Source organism: Anser brachyrhynchus (assembly GCF_964034855.1).
Source record: "Anser brachyrhynchus genome assembly, chromosome: Z".
NCBI classification, from domain to species: domain Eukaryota; kingdom Metazoa; phylum Chordata; class Aves; order Anseriformes; family Anatidae; genus Anser; species Anser brachyrhynchus.
In genome coordinates, this window is record NC_137697.1 from 15177134 (window position 1) to 15194029 (window position 16896).

Consider the following 16896-nt stretch of genomic DNA (forward strand, 5'->3'; position numbering starts at 1 on the left):
TGATTTAAATCACCCAGGTTTTAAAATTTTTTAAAGCATTTAATTCACTGAATGAACAGAAAACATCCAGTTCATTTGCATGTTCAAAGTGATGAACTTTTGGAGAAACAAATTATCATGTGTTGTTAATTCACTATAAATAATCCCATGTTCAGCAGTCAGCTGGCTTCAATAAAAGCATTGTTAAACTTTCATGTCTAGAAAAATGTTATGTGCATTTCTTTGAAAGCATGGAATTAATACAGCAGTTTTTTATTTTGTCTTGAATAGAAATGCTTCTCCTATATGCCTATATATGACTATTTTTAAAACATAATTAAATTAAAAAAAAAAAAGAAAAGAAAGGATGTAAGATCTTTCTGAGTCCTTTACTTACCCCATGCTACCATGGACAGGCAGCTCAAACAGCCCCAGGGGCAGGTATGCACCCCTTGGTGTGTCTATTTGCAGAGCACCAGCAATCTGGAAGTCTTTTGTAGCAGGGTGATTGCTGTGCTGGGATTTACAAGCTCCCTGCTCTGGCTTCAAAGGAACATCATTATTTTGGAGAATAAATTCTCACAGCAGTGAGACTTGGCTCTGGTGATTGCTCCTCATTTTTTGCAGGTTCAGGATTGAAACCGGTGCGAAGCCCTGACAATTCTTCTTTAGCTTAGTAGGGCTAAAATTGCCCCAAGAACAATACACTGCCCTCTAATGACGTGTTGAAATACTTCCAAGACATGAATGTTACAGAGCAGTCTCTACTGTGTATTAGAGGTACATTTGCTAGATAAATGGTGGTACTGCTGGAGGGAGAAGTGCCATTCTTCACTGCTGTCCTCAAGCGTGCAGCATGGGATTGTCTGATTCAAACTGTGACGTGTGGCTGCAATTTGTAAAAAATTGGAACTAAGTCTGGTGTGTCAGCATAGGTAGTAAAACATTGCTGGTGTTGAAGAGCTGCTTTTCCAAGTTAATGGTATCACAGAGGCAAAGCTGTGTCAGGTACCTGTGTTATGCCAATGTTTTCCTGTTATCGTTAATATAATACAACATCCATTGATGCCTTCAGGGAAAATAGGGGAAAAAAAGACCATGCTGTCACAGCAAAAGCACTCTGGTCACTGCTCTGGCTCTAAGGGGGATGACAGTGCTTCCATTGCCTCTCCTTGCCTCAGTTTTGGGTACCAGTGGTGGTGGAGTTACCCAGCCAGTACCAGGACCTTCCCCTCCCCAGACACTTGGACCTCTCCATGAGAAAACACCAGTAAGCTCTGTGGCTGCAGAAGAGGCTTGCCCAGCTTTTTCACATATCTCTGCTTTGCCTGTGCACCTGTCACTGGTTCCTTATGGGCACATGGAGCAAAAAAGTGGACATGCCCCACAAGGTATTCCTCCCCAGGACTGCTGTCACCCCTTAGTGCCTGAACAGAAAACAAACAAACAAACAAACCTACCACAGATACAGCTCAGTATTTTACTTCTGCAACTATCTTCAAACCCTGGAAAGATTCTGGGAGCTTTATAGTAAGTGACAGCTAATTCTATAAACAGCTCCCATAGAAAGCTTTATTTCACGTCTTGTGTATGCAGAATGTTTCCCCTTAGGAGCTTCACAGTGTTTCACAGAGACTTAAAGCTGAAAACCTCAGAAACCGAGTGCAACCTTGTTAACGTTTACGCTAGCTGCTTTCTAGCTTACTTCAGCTTAACCTTTCCCATGATGAGATGATCTTGTAATGAGCTGGTTGAGACATTTAACAAGAAAAGATAAAAAAGGAAAAGTAAGTACTGCGTTCTGTGTTCCTCCCCCCCCCCATATTCAGAGTGATCTGGTATCTAAATACTCCCAATTGTTGATTATCTAGGGAGATGGGAGGAGGGTGGATAATGGTAGGGAAAAAATAGAACTAGAAAAAAACTAGACACTGATGTTCACCAGAGCAGGACAGTCCTGGACAAGCTCATCTGGAATGGATAACCTCAGCAGGTCAAATGTGAGCCATGCTCAGTGCCTCTGTGCAGTGCTTTGTGGTGCTGGACCCAAGCGATGCTGCGCATTCATGCAGCACTGTGTGTGCCATGGGATGGGGGATGCCAGGAGAGCACAGTGTGGTTCTGGAGCTGATGAAGCATGGAAGCACCGGCCCTGCTTCGTAACTAATAAGCCATGTTGAAAGGCTGCTGTGTGCCTCTGCACTGCACTCCCCTGCATCTCTGGTGATGGAAATGGAGTGCAAGCTGGGCTTGCAGAGTACCACAAGATGTTCTGTGAGGATCATGGGCTGTATTTCCACCAAGGGACCTTGTCTGCTTCCTGCACTCGGCTGGCCTTGGGAACAGATAGTCATGTTTGCACAGTGGTGGTCTTGAGCATGTCTGAATCGATGCTGTTCCTGAGGACAACCAGCATCTTTGCAGGCACTAAATATCTGCTTCACGTGCTAAAATGAGGTACTGGAAAGCTAATTCATCATCCTTGTACACTACGTATATGCTGAGGTGAAAAGAGGAGCTGGTAGTACCTGCTATATTTCTGTACAGTTCCACCACATATTGAGCTTCATAAGATACTTCTACATTAAAACAGCACAAAGGCGAGTTTCTGGGCCCTTGCTCTGGAGAGTGGCTTCAGGGAGAAAAGGGTCATTTCCCAACTCAGCTGACATCAATAAGCTCAGGAAACATGCCTTGCTTGGGTTAGCTTGTCTACTCTTAATTCTGTTTTTGGAGAAAACCCTACTTTATAAACCTTCAGACTGCAAGTGAATTAAATTTGATTACAGCTCCTCTTTTCTTGCTAGCCATCAACTCCATCTCCACTTACTAGCCTTTCTGTGCTTTTAATGTAGTTGAGTGAAAACCACATTCTTACTTCTCTTGGTAGCAGTTGCACTAGGGTGCTTGGGGTGGCCATTGTCCTAATGTCATGCCACATCTAGCAGGCCTCTTTCGTTTGTATTTTTAGCCACTGCACTATAACAGTAGGTTATTATTATTATATATATATATATTTTTCACAAACCAATGTACATTTGACTGGTTTGGCAAAAGCTTAGCAGCCTTTGAAAAGCAAATTCAGATTTTTTTCTATTTTTTTTTACAGTGACTGAGGCCTGAGATCTGTCTGCTGTGCTGATGTGGTGGCTGCTGTCGCTTTCACAGTCCAAGAAGAAATGAATGCTCACAGGTTTGTTATCATTTATTGAAAAGAGAATATGTTGGCTTCCCCTCTGTCTTTATGTGCTACACCAATTTGGACTGCTTGTTTATTCCTACAGATGGGTTTCCAGATTAGGTTTCACCAGCCTTTAATGGTTCTTGATCACAGAGACAAATTTTGCATCAGTGCTGGGTTTTGTTCATGTTGGCTGTGTTTGGTGGTGCTTAAACAATTTTTCCTTGTCTTGCTACTTGAGCCTCAAGTCATAGGCCTGAGAGGAGTTTCAAAACTACTATAGTCTGGGAATTGTTAAATAGTTGGGAAAGAAAACTGAAGTACTGTGGCATGAATAAATGCAGGGGATGATGGTGAGAAATTTGAGTTGTCTTCTAGGCTCTATCGCCAAGCTTTCTTTACAACTGACAGCAACACGTTTCAGCTCCTTGACCTCGTTTTGCCATCTGTAAAACAAAAACGTGAACAGCCAAGTTTATTCTATCTTCTCTCATCAATACTTGGAAGTCATTGAAACAACTCAGGAACACTTAATGTATACTTGAACTACAGAATTAGGTCTTTACTGACTTCACCATTTCCAACAGTTTCTGCCAGGCATTTGGTTTCATAACACTATTCCAAATAAACACTGTTAGCAATGATTTTTAGACAATAATGTCATCCGGACTTAATGTGAGTACATGCAGAAAGTCAGTTGAATAGGAAGCTTTTATTGATATCTAATTGCTTTTCAGAGCTAAACTTCACATATTACTCAAAGTCTGTTTATGTGCACTTGCAATTTTCTAGAAATGTGTCCATATCTCTTAAAATGTGAACATTCATTTTTTTTTGTTTCATAGAGGAGCTGCAGTTCCTTTGCTTTCATTCACCTGTGGTAATGCTGCAACCACTGCAGTGCCCCAGACTTTATCAGAATATTCCACCTCTGTCCGTGAACTGCTGCTGGGAGCTTCATTCATTCATAGGACGCTAACACGCTAATTCACATCAAAACTATTTTTCCATAGGAGCTTGCTGGTTGCTGAAAGATAGCTATGCTAGTTATATTTCCTATCTCCTTGTTTTCCCATCAGTCATGGAAATGCTGTTTTATTAGGCCCCCCTATACAGCAAATCTCAGGTCTATTGCTGTTTCTGAACCAACTGTGATTTATAATTTGGCATGTTATTATTACTCACGAGCTAACAGGGTTAGCAATGAATACTTCCTTCAGCTCCAAGTGTTTATTTAAGGCATTTCCTGAGGATAGGACATAATGACAATCCATAGCAAGTTAATTTGATTATTATATGGGCCATTAATTAGATTTTAAATTGATGCAGCAATGAGCAGTACGAGGCTTTGCTAAGCATCATTTGAAATGCTTTTGTTGTAACTCCCCCCCACACCAGTAACCATCTAATTGCTATTTGTTATTACCACCAAGATTGGGGTGCACTAGCTATGCTTCAGTAATGAGAAAGGCTTTTCTTTGCTGATTTTAGGTGGTGGAAGATGCCTAAACCCATGCAATGAACGTACTTGAACAGTACTTCTGCTTCCTACCTCTAAGCAATTTAATGGCTAGAAGTGAGGATTTGGGAATGAAATTAATTCAGTTTCTTTTTGGAGCAGAACTTATGCAATACATGCTGTTACTGAGGGTGGCTGAAAACCTAAAGATGGAGATATTCAACAATTGTTTCTTCCCCCTTTCTGTTCATGCTGTGGTTATTAGCTGAGTACTAAAAGATGTCACAACAGCTTCCTCTTCTCTTAGATGCAGTGGAAGACGCACGATGATGAGCTCTGCTAGCATTAGTTTATTTATGATAGCTAATTGTGTGCTTATGTTAGTTGTGCCCTCTTGCTAGACATCGCAGATCCTGGTCATGAACTTGGTATACTGCAGCATTGGGAATAAATACAGGACTTTGTTATGACATCTGGATTTGATGAGGGGGACATGGGTCAATCGGTTTAATTCAAATCAGTCTTGCAAAAGCTTTGAGCCTGAAAACACTTGCAAAAAAGTAAAACACTGATTTTTCCATTTACTGTTTATCCAGTGATTCCCTGTGAAGTATAAAGCAGCAAGATCCAACCCTATTTCTATGCTGCCTCTCTCGACTGCCTTGTTGCTCCTCTTGGGGACACACAGTGGGCCACATGAGAGGCTATGGCTGTGGCTTCCAGTCCCAGAGTTCTCCTGCCTAACATGGGGCTGGAAATGTACCCTTAAGACAGTGCATGTGTTAGCTGGTGTTGTTCTGGGGACAGGGCTTTGGGGTTTTTGGGAAAGAGGTGATGTGACTTGGGTGGGTGAGTTTTCCTGGTGGCCTGGGCTCAAACCTCCACCCATAGCTTTGCAGCTGTTCACTTCAGACTAATGGGATGAGAGACGGAGCTGCAATGACCAAGCTTAATGTGGATATGTTGTACGGTGGCTTGCTAACTTGTCTACAGATGCCAGCCTGATGCTGCAGAAAGTAGTACAGCTCCTCTGCCCTATGGGAGCCTGAAACACTGTCATTGCTAAAAATGCCACTGTCTCACCCCAGAAAGTTATTGTGCACTCTTTTTCCTGGTTGTATGAAATGGGAATCCTGGGTTGGTTCCTTTTGCCCTGTCCCGTGTCCTGTCCCATGTCCAGGCTCACCTTTAGTAGGTTCTCAGGTGAACAAGAAGCTGGCCATGCACTGAGTGACCCTCCTCTGGTAACCACTTCCAGCTGGAGCTGTGTGGGTTTGGGGTACGTTCCCAGTGGGTGTCAGTCAGCACAAGTCTGTGGGATCAGTTTGATCAGCTAAGCAGCTGTCCCCGGAAGTCAAAGAAGTGGTGAAGCTTCAAAGCTTCTGCAAGCTTTCCAGAGTAGGTCTTACAATCCTGAGTGATGTGTCAGATTGCCCAGTCTGACTTCATAGGCAGTGCTACATAGCAAAATAATTAACTGTATCTCATTAGGTTGAGTATGATGTGAATCTTATGGTTGTACCATACTGATGCCTGTGCTAAACAATTATCAGTGTGGAGCAGATGGAGAGAGCACAGAGGCTACTGCTCTATCTTTGCTACAGAAGCTTGTAATCCCCATCTTCTGAAGGCAGAGGTCCCAACTCATTCAAATTGCACTTAGTTGCCATGAACATTTTTTGTTGTCAACATCTTTGTCTATTTGACAGCTTGGTGCTTTGCTGTCCTTTTACAAGCATTTGTAGTGGTTGCTTTATCTCTCCTTTGCATGTAGCTTTTAGCTGCAGCTGCCAGAAGCCCGTACAGTTCTTACTTAAGCAGTGAGGTTGCACTTACGCTGGCTGAGTATTTGGCTTTTCTTTAGCACAAGTGTGGAAAGAGCATGAAAGACACATCCACATCTTACATCTTCATGTACCAAAGTGAAGATGTCTCATTCATATCTGACTGCCTATTTCATATGTGATACAGCTGGTTTGGATCTGTAGGACCTACTTTTACACTGTAATTTTTCCGGTACTTTTTACTAAACCAGTTGGTTAGCAAAGGTCTGTACATTATCATCTCAGCTGTGTGAAACAATATCAAGCTGAAGCTTGGCATACAACTTGCCAGCCTGGAATCACATAAAAAACCACCAATATTGCTTTGATCCCTTTGGCCAAGGTTGATATATCTCCCAAGGGTGGATTAACATTTTCATGTTCAAATTTGAGATCCTCCCCCAACTCTTCCAGACTCCATAAAGCTTTGTGGCCTCTTGATATTCTAAAAGACAATTCTGATATGGGATGAATGAGCAATGTAACATTTGGACTGCATGATCTCTTCCCATGTAGTTGTAACCAGTGCCTAGCAAAAGCAGTACTTTGTTCTCTTATTTGTTTTGGAGAAGTGGCCAGCATTTTGGGTTAGTCCAAATCAACTCTGAACTTCTTATGGCTACAAAATTAGCTTAGATAATATTGCAAGAATAAATTAATGTTTCCAGTAGTTTCTGGTTAGGTTTGAATGACTCTGTTAAGTGGTTTTCTCTGAGCACTCTCTTAAAAGTCCCAAATCAAAGGCAAATGAAAATGATTAGTAATTTATTACAATAATAAAACTGTGTAACTGCTGACTGCGCCTGACTGTGTTGTGCATCCCAAGAGGTAGTTCAGGATGTTGGAGAACGTCTCTTCCTGTGGAGGAGAGGGGAGTAGTGCTACTATCTTGTGGAGATTGGCCAACCCGTCTCCTCCTTCAACAACTGGCAGTAGCTCACCGATAAAGAGACAGTGAAGCTACATAACAGATTTCTCATACTGATACCCTCACTCTTTTGTTATGTTGGAATTTTATATCTCTTCCCATGCTGAAACTTTGACAAACTGATTTATATGAGCCAGATTCTTCATATTTAGGACCTGACTCCTGCCATGTTAATTTCTGTTGAAAGAGAGAGGGCTCCTACTTACCTGCCAGGTTTCAGAAGGACTACTTGTGGCAGAAATCACATACTTGTGATGTGTCATGGTCTGTAAAGCACTTTAAAAGAAAATAGAAACCAGGTCAGATTTTGGTTCTGCTTACAGGTTGGAAATAAAAGAATCAGCAATGTGCAATGACTTTATTTGAGGATCGGTATCTGAAGATGTATTGATGGTTCAATGAGTCCACGAATCAAAGAAGCTTCAGCAAGGATCGGCTTTCACACCATGGGTAGTCCCTTGCTGCAGCACTGAGGTGCCCTTGCCTGGGTTGTGCGCTCAGCACAGATGTCATCCTGAGGACTGCTGGTTGGCACCAGTAGAATGAATCCAGACTTCTCTCAGGCAAATGATAGCCAAATTTGGCCTCTAGGTTTAGACCTACTGAGGCCTGCCAAGCCAATTCTTCAAGCATTTATGAAAATACAGAATGTGAAGATTTTCTATAATTACTATGGACTTCCACCCAGGAAGTTTTTCTAGACAAAGGAAGAATACTTTTGCAAAGTATTGCGCCTATTGTATGTGTCTGCACTCTGTCGTGATCTCAGAATCTAAATCTCTTAAGGGCTTTGGTGAGGTGGTAGTAAAAATCATAATGATAAAAAATATCATGTTTTGTTTAAACTTTTTTGTGTTGGGCAGTTCCAGGCTTCATTATTTAATCTTTTTTTTTTATTATTTATTTATTTTTATTTTTTTTTTTAGTGAAGTAGAAAGAAACTCTGGAGTTGTTTTCAGCCAGACTGATTTTTGGATTAAAACAAGATTTTCTTTTTAGAAGTATCTTTGTTGAAATAAATGATGGAAAGGAACTGAAAAGCTATAATTAAGTCAAGATAGTCACTTATGGAATAGCTTGAAATAGCAGCTTGATAGAATTAAGGTTGGAATGTTCAGTCCAGAAGCAAGGATTTTTATGTTAAACATAAAATATTGTTATAATTATTATTTTAATTTGGCAATGACAAGAGGTTTTACATACTTTCTCAAATAAATATAACATATAAAATAACTTGTTTCCAAATACAGATGGAAAAAGTATATTCTTAATTCAGACATAGAACACATACATTCATTATTTATATTCTTTTGGTTTTGTGCTAGTGGTTTTGGCAATACATCTGAAAATGAAATATTACAAAGAAAATTAAAATCAGAGATCCTTTAAAACTTTGTTTATAATGGCAGGATACAAACAATAATTGTTATTGGAAAAATGAAATTCCTATATCAAAGATGGTCTGGCTCAATACATCTGACCTGTCTTTGGCATGGAAAGCAAGAATAAAACTCTGAACTGTTGTCATAGCTATCACCACACCATTTTGTGGTGGTTGTGCTCTGTCACTGCTCTCATGTTTCTCTGCGGACACTTGAAATCTTCAATTCCTTTCTATTTCCCCTTTCTTTAACACAGAGTAAGTCAGGGAAAGTTAGATTTTGCTGTCCCAATGTATGCAGAGTGGCCAGCTCTGTACAGCAAGGAAGGGAGAAGCTCTGCAGATCCAAATCGTGCTCCTGGGGTTGGGGTGCTGGGGTGGGGATGCAAGAGATGTTGCTCCTCACCGGGATCATGTTTCCTCCTAACTTGACCTCTAGATCATTACCTGGGTGGCCAGCATTCTGGCATGGGAAAAATGCACACTTCCTTCAACCTTGCAATTTTCTGTCCTTAGGAATTGCCTGCTTTGTTCACGCACTACCAATAGAGCTATAAAATCATATCTGGCATGATTTCTTTATTACGGTATAGATACATACTAACTTAGGTCTTCTTATAAGCGTTTAGTTGATTTGCTTCCTAACTTTAGATGATCAGCTACTGGGTTTGGCTTGCAAACCTTCAGATAAATGCTTCAAGATACAGTGAAAAGAAAGCACAGCGGCCCACCCTATAATCAGGAATGGATTGAAGGGGAGATCCAATTCAGTTTTCCTTATACCAACATTATACTTATAAAACTTTACTTGTGTCCCACAGATATTTAATTCCTGAGGCAGAGTCTTGCACCGATCAGTGCATTTGTAAACCATAGAATAAATCAACAGATAGGAGAGTAGAATATGGATTACACTTTTTTATACTAAATTTCTTCACGTAACCCTTTGGTTTGCCTTTCCCATGTCAGCAAGTTTCTGCCTTTACTGTAGTGCCTCTGTGTTTTGTTCTTGATGTCCTGGATAATCCTGCAAGTGTGATTAATTGCTTTTTGATGTATGTATATATGTATATATTCAAGGAAGGAGTGTATTTAGTTAAAGATGATAGATTAACTGAACCTGTTTCATAAGGAAACAACCAATTTCTTTTACCTCTGATCAGATAGTTTCTGGATGGACTGGGCAACCAGCTTGTATACAGCTGTAGCTTGTCAGCAAGACTACACAGTGCTGCTGAGGTATAATATTCATTGAAGCATGATACTCTTACTGCTGTACATCATAATGTGGTGAAGAACTGAAATTCCTTCCTTGTGTTACACCTGGACAAGGGAAAAGACAAAGAGAATTGCTGTTGGAAACTTCCTGAAGTCATGGAAAAATTAGATGTATTTCATCAATAACGCACTCAGACTTGGTTGAATTCAACCCAAGGACAGCTAGCCAGCCTCTGTCGATTTGGCAGAGAGGCCCTACTGTTGTGGCCATTTCTGGACCATCCTCCCACATGGAAGACAATAGTGCCAAACCTTAGATTGCACTGATTTTGCAATTGCCTTGATGGCAATGCAAAAGTGGGTTTTGAAATGATAGAGGACAGGATTTAAAGACATTATGGGTTGCACATTGTGCTGGCCTGACCCACAGGGAACCACACTCAGATCTTGATGCTGCCCCTGCCTTAGAGTGATGCACTGATGCTAGACAGAGAATATCACCCTCCATGCAGAAAAAGCTCCTCATATGACAAGGAAAAGGCTCTCCATTGCTGGAATACCAGGATTAAGACTGAGGCATGTTAGAATTGTAACAATTCTAACAGTCTTTGTACCCATAAAAAAGTTTTAAAAGAAAAGTTTATTGTTGTGCAAATTTTACAAATTTTAGCTCACTAAAGAATGTTACTTCTCTGCAAAGATACAAGTTTCAAACTATGTTGCTGATGGATCAAACATTTGGTGCTGGATGAATTACAAGCTATGCCTCCTACAAAGAGTTTTGGTATATCTTCCTAAAGTAAAGTGTTTTTAAAAATTATTATTATTATTATTATTATTATTAAGCTCATTTCCAAATGTCTGAGCAATATACAAGGAGTATTATTTTCATTAGTTCCTTCTACAAAAAGTCCAATAGATGAAAAAATCCATTATTTGAGTGGCAGTCTGTAACACACTGCTTATACAGCATAAGAGAGTTGAAAAGCCAAGACAAATTATATTGGACATATTGCACCCTTTGCTTAAGTAAATTCATATCAATAGTCTTGACTCACCTCCCACTCACATGAGTATGGGGGATTTTTCTTATTCAGGCAAGTCTGAGGCAAACAGTATGAGGCAAACTATTTTCTTCATCCTTTTGAACATCTGTATCCTTTGTTTTCTTTTACGCTTACTTTTTGAAATCCCTTGGTTCCCTTTCCGCTTACAGATGGTCACAAAGAATCTCAGCTTTCCACCTCCTGCTTTGCAAATGCTGAAGAGTGTTATCCCCATTGCATTCTAATTAATGAGGATGTCCCTGGCAGTAGGACAGATAGCAGAACTGGAGATAAAGTAGTCTTTCACAGAGGCATCAAACTGTTAATGGATGTGAACAGATAGATAAATATTCATCAAACTGTTGTGCTGGTGAAAGGCTTACTGTTTCTCTCCTCACGGAGTTGTTACCTGTCCATCCAATCATTTTAGGTAGCTTATGTGCCTTGATGTCCCTTGGTTGATACAAAATGAGTTAGGGAGTATTTACACACACTCTTTAAATGGCAGAAGTAGGAAAGGAGGAGGAGAATCTGGCACATGCTGTAGTGTTGATCTGGTGGTTACCGTCTCTCACTGGCTCTGATGTGGGGACAGTCAGGAGATTCTCTGCAGGAATACACTCTGAAACAAAGAAAAATGCTGTTGTGCAAGCACCCCCACACAAGCACTCCGTGTCCCTTAGAACAGCCTCTAGGACTAAATAGGACCTCAGTCTGTGTCTTCTGGTTACGGTCCATGGGGCCATGGGAATTGCTGCCTCTGAGCCTCTGCTGCTCTCTCTTATTCACTGTACAATGGGAATCTCCAGCCTTGTCCTTTTCTCTGGTGGTGGTTGTATGCCTATATTCTCTAGTGTCCACATTTCTGCATCCAGAGCTTGCTTTTATCTTAAATCCTGACGTTTAGACCACTAAGTGTTTGTTTTAGCCAAGTACATTGTTTTGAAATGGTTAGGTGCTATGAAGAGGAATTTCCTCATGTTCCTGAGTAATGAAGATTTCACAGGGCACTGAGGTTCTGTCATGGGGACAAGCTGTATGCCTGAGCTTACAGTCTCAGATCTGCTGTGAAGCACAAAGACTTGGCTGTGTTTTCCAGCCATCTGTGTGGGCATTGCTCATTTATTAACCCCTGAGAGTCTTGTGGCTACTAGATTTTATTTTACTGTTACTCACCCCATTCATACAATTGCTTTCCACCTTCTATTGGCTTTATATTTTCCATTTCTCCCCTCCCCAGTCCTTCAGTGCCAGCCCAGAAGCAGTTGGTGTGTTTACAACCAGTTGCCATTAGCATACCGTAGGAACGAAAATAAGGGTTTTGAACAAGCTCTGTTTAGCTTCTGCAGCAAAGAGCTGGTTGAAAGTGAGCTTTTAGAGAGGTATATTAACAAGGAAGAATCCTATTTAAATTGTCATGTGTTATCCTTCAGGATGTTGCTCCTTTTCCTTTCTTCTCTCCCCAGGCGTATTTTTCTTCTTCACAGCTGCCTGAGTTTCACCAGCTTCACTTGGCATTAAAGGCATTTGCACTTTGTCTAAAGCAGTACACACCAGCAAAACTGCGGCAAAAGCTCCTGTGATACATGTTATTAAACACATTTATACCTTTTTGGTGCGGTAGGGAAGACAGCTCTTACCTGAGCCAAGGATAAGCTTCCCCATTTGCTTGTGGAGAAGCAAGACCCGGGACCAGATTTGCTCAGCTGTGTTTATCCTCCCACCCACACGTGTGCCCATGCAAGCATCCCGCCAGCTGAATTTCAGGCTAATCAAAACAACATCAAGCCGGCTGAATCCCAAAACAGCTGCGACACAGCTTGTCACGCCTATACCATTAGTATTGTTGTTTCAATTTGTAAAATTAGCCTCTGCTGATGGCTCTGCCTGCAGCTGCCTCTCCTCCAGCCTCTCTGCAGCTCCCATGTCTTCAGGCCATCCATCCCACACATGACGGCTGAGCTCTCCCATCCCAGTGCCCTGTCTCTCTGTGGGACACAGGGCTCCGAACGTGGCTGGTTCCCACCCTGCCTCCTGCTGCTGAGCTCTGTTCTTTGAGCTGTACATGAATTCAAGACCTTCCCTTGGAACAGAAAGGATTTTCAGCTGATCAAGTGGCTGAAGAGGAAAACACAACCATATGCTGCTGTGCAAGCTCCCCATGGCTGCAGCTACACAGGTCCCTTCGTTAAAATCTCTGTGCCCTGCCTTACCCTAGCCTGGCTCCAGCTCTTTTACTCATCCATCCCTGCTCCTCACAGCCCTGTTGAGCCTGGCAGTTGTGGTTGTGGGACCCTCCACCTAACTCACAGCCAGCTCTGTCTGCCTGTCCTGTGCAGTGTCATCCCCATGGGACACCACTGGTTTCTCATGTTGTTGTTATTAGGAAAAAATAGTGCTGGTTGACGCTACCGTGTTTTTAGGGGACTAACTGGGCTTGCAGAGTCCAGAGGTGATGATACGGCCCTACCTCTCGCTGTGACAGCCAGCAACTTTGGAGTTTTGAGTACAGAGACCGTGGTCTGCCATGGTAAGCATGAAAAGTGGAAAGTGACAAAGAGAGCATGCTGAAACAGGAGCCAGGTGGTGCCCAGCTGAAATGACTGATTACTCTGATGGGCTGCTCACGCTTCCCAGCCTGTGTACATAACACAGCAGCAGGTGAGCATCACAGCCCCTTTCCTTTGGTTGGCAGCTCTCCTTCCTTCTCCTCCATACCCTTCTCTCACCCATTTCCTGCTGCTGAGCCCCAGGTTGATACTCTGTAAAGACCCCATGTTGGTGACATGAAATTATGCCCAGTTTCTCCCTTAACTCAAAGCCTCAGCCATCACCTATTACTGAAATAAAACTGTTTTGCCTTTCTGTCTCCTGGTACAGCTCCATAATGTTCCAGAATGTGGGGTTACTTTGTCCAAGGGGTTGAGCCTCTCACTTGTATAACCTGCAAGAGAAATGAAAAATTCATTTATATTCCCTAGTTTCGATCTGACACTGGTTTTACATTAGATTAACTTTGCTTCCTCAGTGCTCTCTTGGTGCGAGGTTAATTGGTGTATTCAAAGCAAGCACGACAATCCTTCACTTGAAAGCACTCTTGGGAACTTGCTAATCTCCCTGGAGGTCTGGCCAGATTTTATTTGTGTGCTCCTGTTTTGTGTCTGATTGTTATTTCAGACACATACTACAGAGCCCTCTGGGTGTTGCTCAGAAAGCTGTCTTTAATAAAACCAAAAGTCTAAAATACACCTCATTCTAGAGAGATCTGACAAAGTATTTATTTTTTTCCCATGATTTTTTTTTTAAATCTTTCTAAATATCCTTTTTAGTTCCACTGTTCTGCATTCTTGTTATCAACTGCATTGGATTTGTTGATACTTTTTCCTTTTCCCTCCTCCCTTTCCACTCTCTTTCCACCCCCAGTGCACTCAGGCATGTCTTATGTGTGTAGTGTTAGTATTAGGTGGTGCCGTTGACAATCATGCCAGGGAGTTGGAGGACCTCAGTTGCCCTTTCAAGTTATGCTGTCCTCATCTCACCTGGCACAGACGATGCTGACAACAAGGCCAATGCTCAGTCATGTCTTTTTGCTGACCATACAATCTGCTGCCCTTAGCAGATGCCTTGTCCACTGTTGCCTGCAGCTGGCTCCCGGGAGACTTGCTCCTAACCTTGGATAATCTTCACAAAGCCCAGGGTTTTTGGAAAGACTCGGGGATTTTTAGAGACTCAAGTAGCTGGATTATTGTCCATGGATCCATTTAGTGCTGCATTTCAAACCTGCACTACAAAACTATGCTTGTGTATACTTAGAATGTTTTTATTCTTTCTCTGATCTTTTAAAAATACTCATTCTTTGGCTATATATAGCAAAGGATAGTCTTGATAGTCAGGTCAACCACACTTTGATGAGAAAGCTTGCCCTTGGTTTATTTATAGAACTAGATTTCTTAACATCTCTATCCCTCGCACTCTTAAATAAAGGGATACTCTTAAATGTATAAAGCTAGGGCATGCTGGAATGAAAGTTGTACTACTTTTTTGCATATGCATGTGGTCATTCAAAAGTCCTTCCTTAACAGCTTGTGTTCCAAAAGAAAAAATTACAAATTGCAGCTATTCATTCCTAAATTTCTTGTTTCTGGTTGGGTTGGTGTGATAGATGCATGCAGAGTCCAGGGAATTCGAGAGGCTTTTGTTAAATCTTCAGGTATTTGCACGTCCTCCAATAACGTCATTATTCTACTGTTTCATGGTCACTTCTTAGCCTCAGAGTTGTCAGGATTTTCAAACCATCTGGCCTTTTGGATCGTGAAAACAACATGACCTATCAATACACAATACAGCTCTAAAACAATAGCTACAGGAGGTGTGATCATGCATATAAATAATGTATTTTAATTAAAACCTAGTACTAAGAGAGGTGTCATGCATTTGATTAAAACTAATAGCTATCTCCACCAAAATATCAACCTAGTATGAACACTCTATAGTCCCCTTCATGACTCTTACGCTTGCCAGATGACAGAAACTGGAAATATCTGCTGTCTTATAGCCTTCCTCTCCTACCCAGTCTTTCATGATTTCTACAGCAGCAGTATTCATGATTTACCATCACAAATCTTCTAGCCCCTTAAAATAATGAAGACTAATGGGCATAAATTCAGTGAGTCATTCGTATAATTTATTTAAAATAAATGACCAAATTTTCTCTTATATGAGGAGGTCACCAAAGTTTGTGGGAAAAGATGCTGCAAGGAAAGCTGGTTGCTCCAGGTCTTAGATCAGCCTTCATGCATGGTACAGCAGCCCCTTATTAAAACGGGTTTAATGATCTGTTATGAAAGAGAACTTAGGTTCAGTATATATGCAAGCTTTATGCATCCTTTTCCTGAATATTGGGTCAGCAGTAGTAGCATATATTTTTTAGGAGTGTTGTGCACCATGTACTGACATCTTTTTCTATAAGAAACAGCTTTCCAACAGCTTTCCAAAAGCTTTCACCTGGAGGGAACTCAATCTTCTTATGACAAGACAGTGCAGAGCTCCCCACAACAACTGATATCTGCCCCCCAGGAGCTGGATCAGTCATCAACACTCCTGGCAATTATGCAACAAACCTACTTGCATATGGAAAGCTTTCTGTGAAATTAATAGCCCACATTAATTCCTGGTGCGACTCCAAATGAAATCAATGATGTTACACCACTGATGAATTTGGACAAATTGTTTTTACAATTACCTGCTAAGTAGCAGATTAGTGAAAACCACTTTACTCAGCAGGCAAATCTAGTCAGTGGAACATGGCTAGAAATTTTTGCTGAAGGAGGGGGTTTGGGAAGGGGTGGGAGGAGTGGAGAACAGAGAAGTAACAGAAGTTTTTTATGTTTGAAGATTTTTAATTTACTTATTTATTTATTTTCAGTGTTTTCTTGCTGAGCAAAGGCACTGATGCAAAGATATAGAAATGCAGTTTAGTAGTTAGTAAGTGGGAAGACTTTATTGTTCCAAAGTGTTTTGGGAAAAGCAAATAAACTCTATAGGCCTCAAATCAGCAATGGACAAATTCTGCTTACCCACACTTGTGCTTATCCATACCACTCTTCAGGAAGATTGAGAAGGGGACAAAAGAATATGTAAAGAAGAAAGACAATCCAGAGCAATTAAATCACCATTTTTGAACCTGTATGTATTTGTACGTACCCTAAATGAAAGCCTCTTTCACACTGAATTCTTGGTATCTTTTGCTTAGCCTGGAAGTACAGCTCTTATGTTGGCCATGCCTCATGTTTAGAGAAAGATGTTTTTTCTGTAAAACAGAACCTCAACAGGCTTTACAGTCTTTGATTTTCTTTCTTTTTCTCTTTTTCTCTTTTTCTCT

At 41.3% G+C, this 16896-nt stretch overlaps 1 long non-coding RNA gene across 1 annotated transcript in view; it reads left to right on the forward strand.

Annotated features, from left to right (window-relative positions):
- The window catches only part of LOC308185813, a 50044-nt gene that overhangs the window by 1905 nt on the left and 31243 nt on the right, over positions 1-16896 (forward strand). The window contains exon 2 of the long non-coding RNA XR_013943763.1: positions 3089-3172. This is a non-coding gene — a long non-coding RNA (uncharacterized lncRNA). The remainder of the gene's footprint in view (positions 1-3088; positions 3173-16896) is intronic.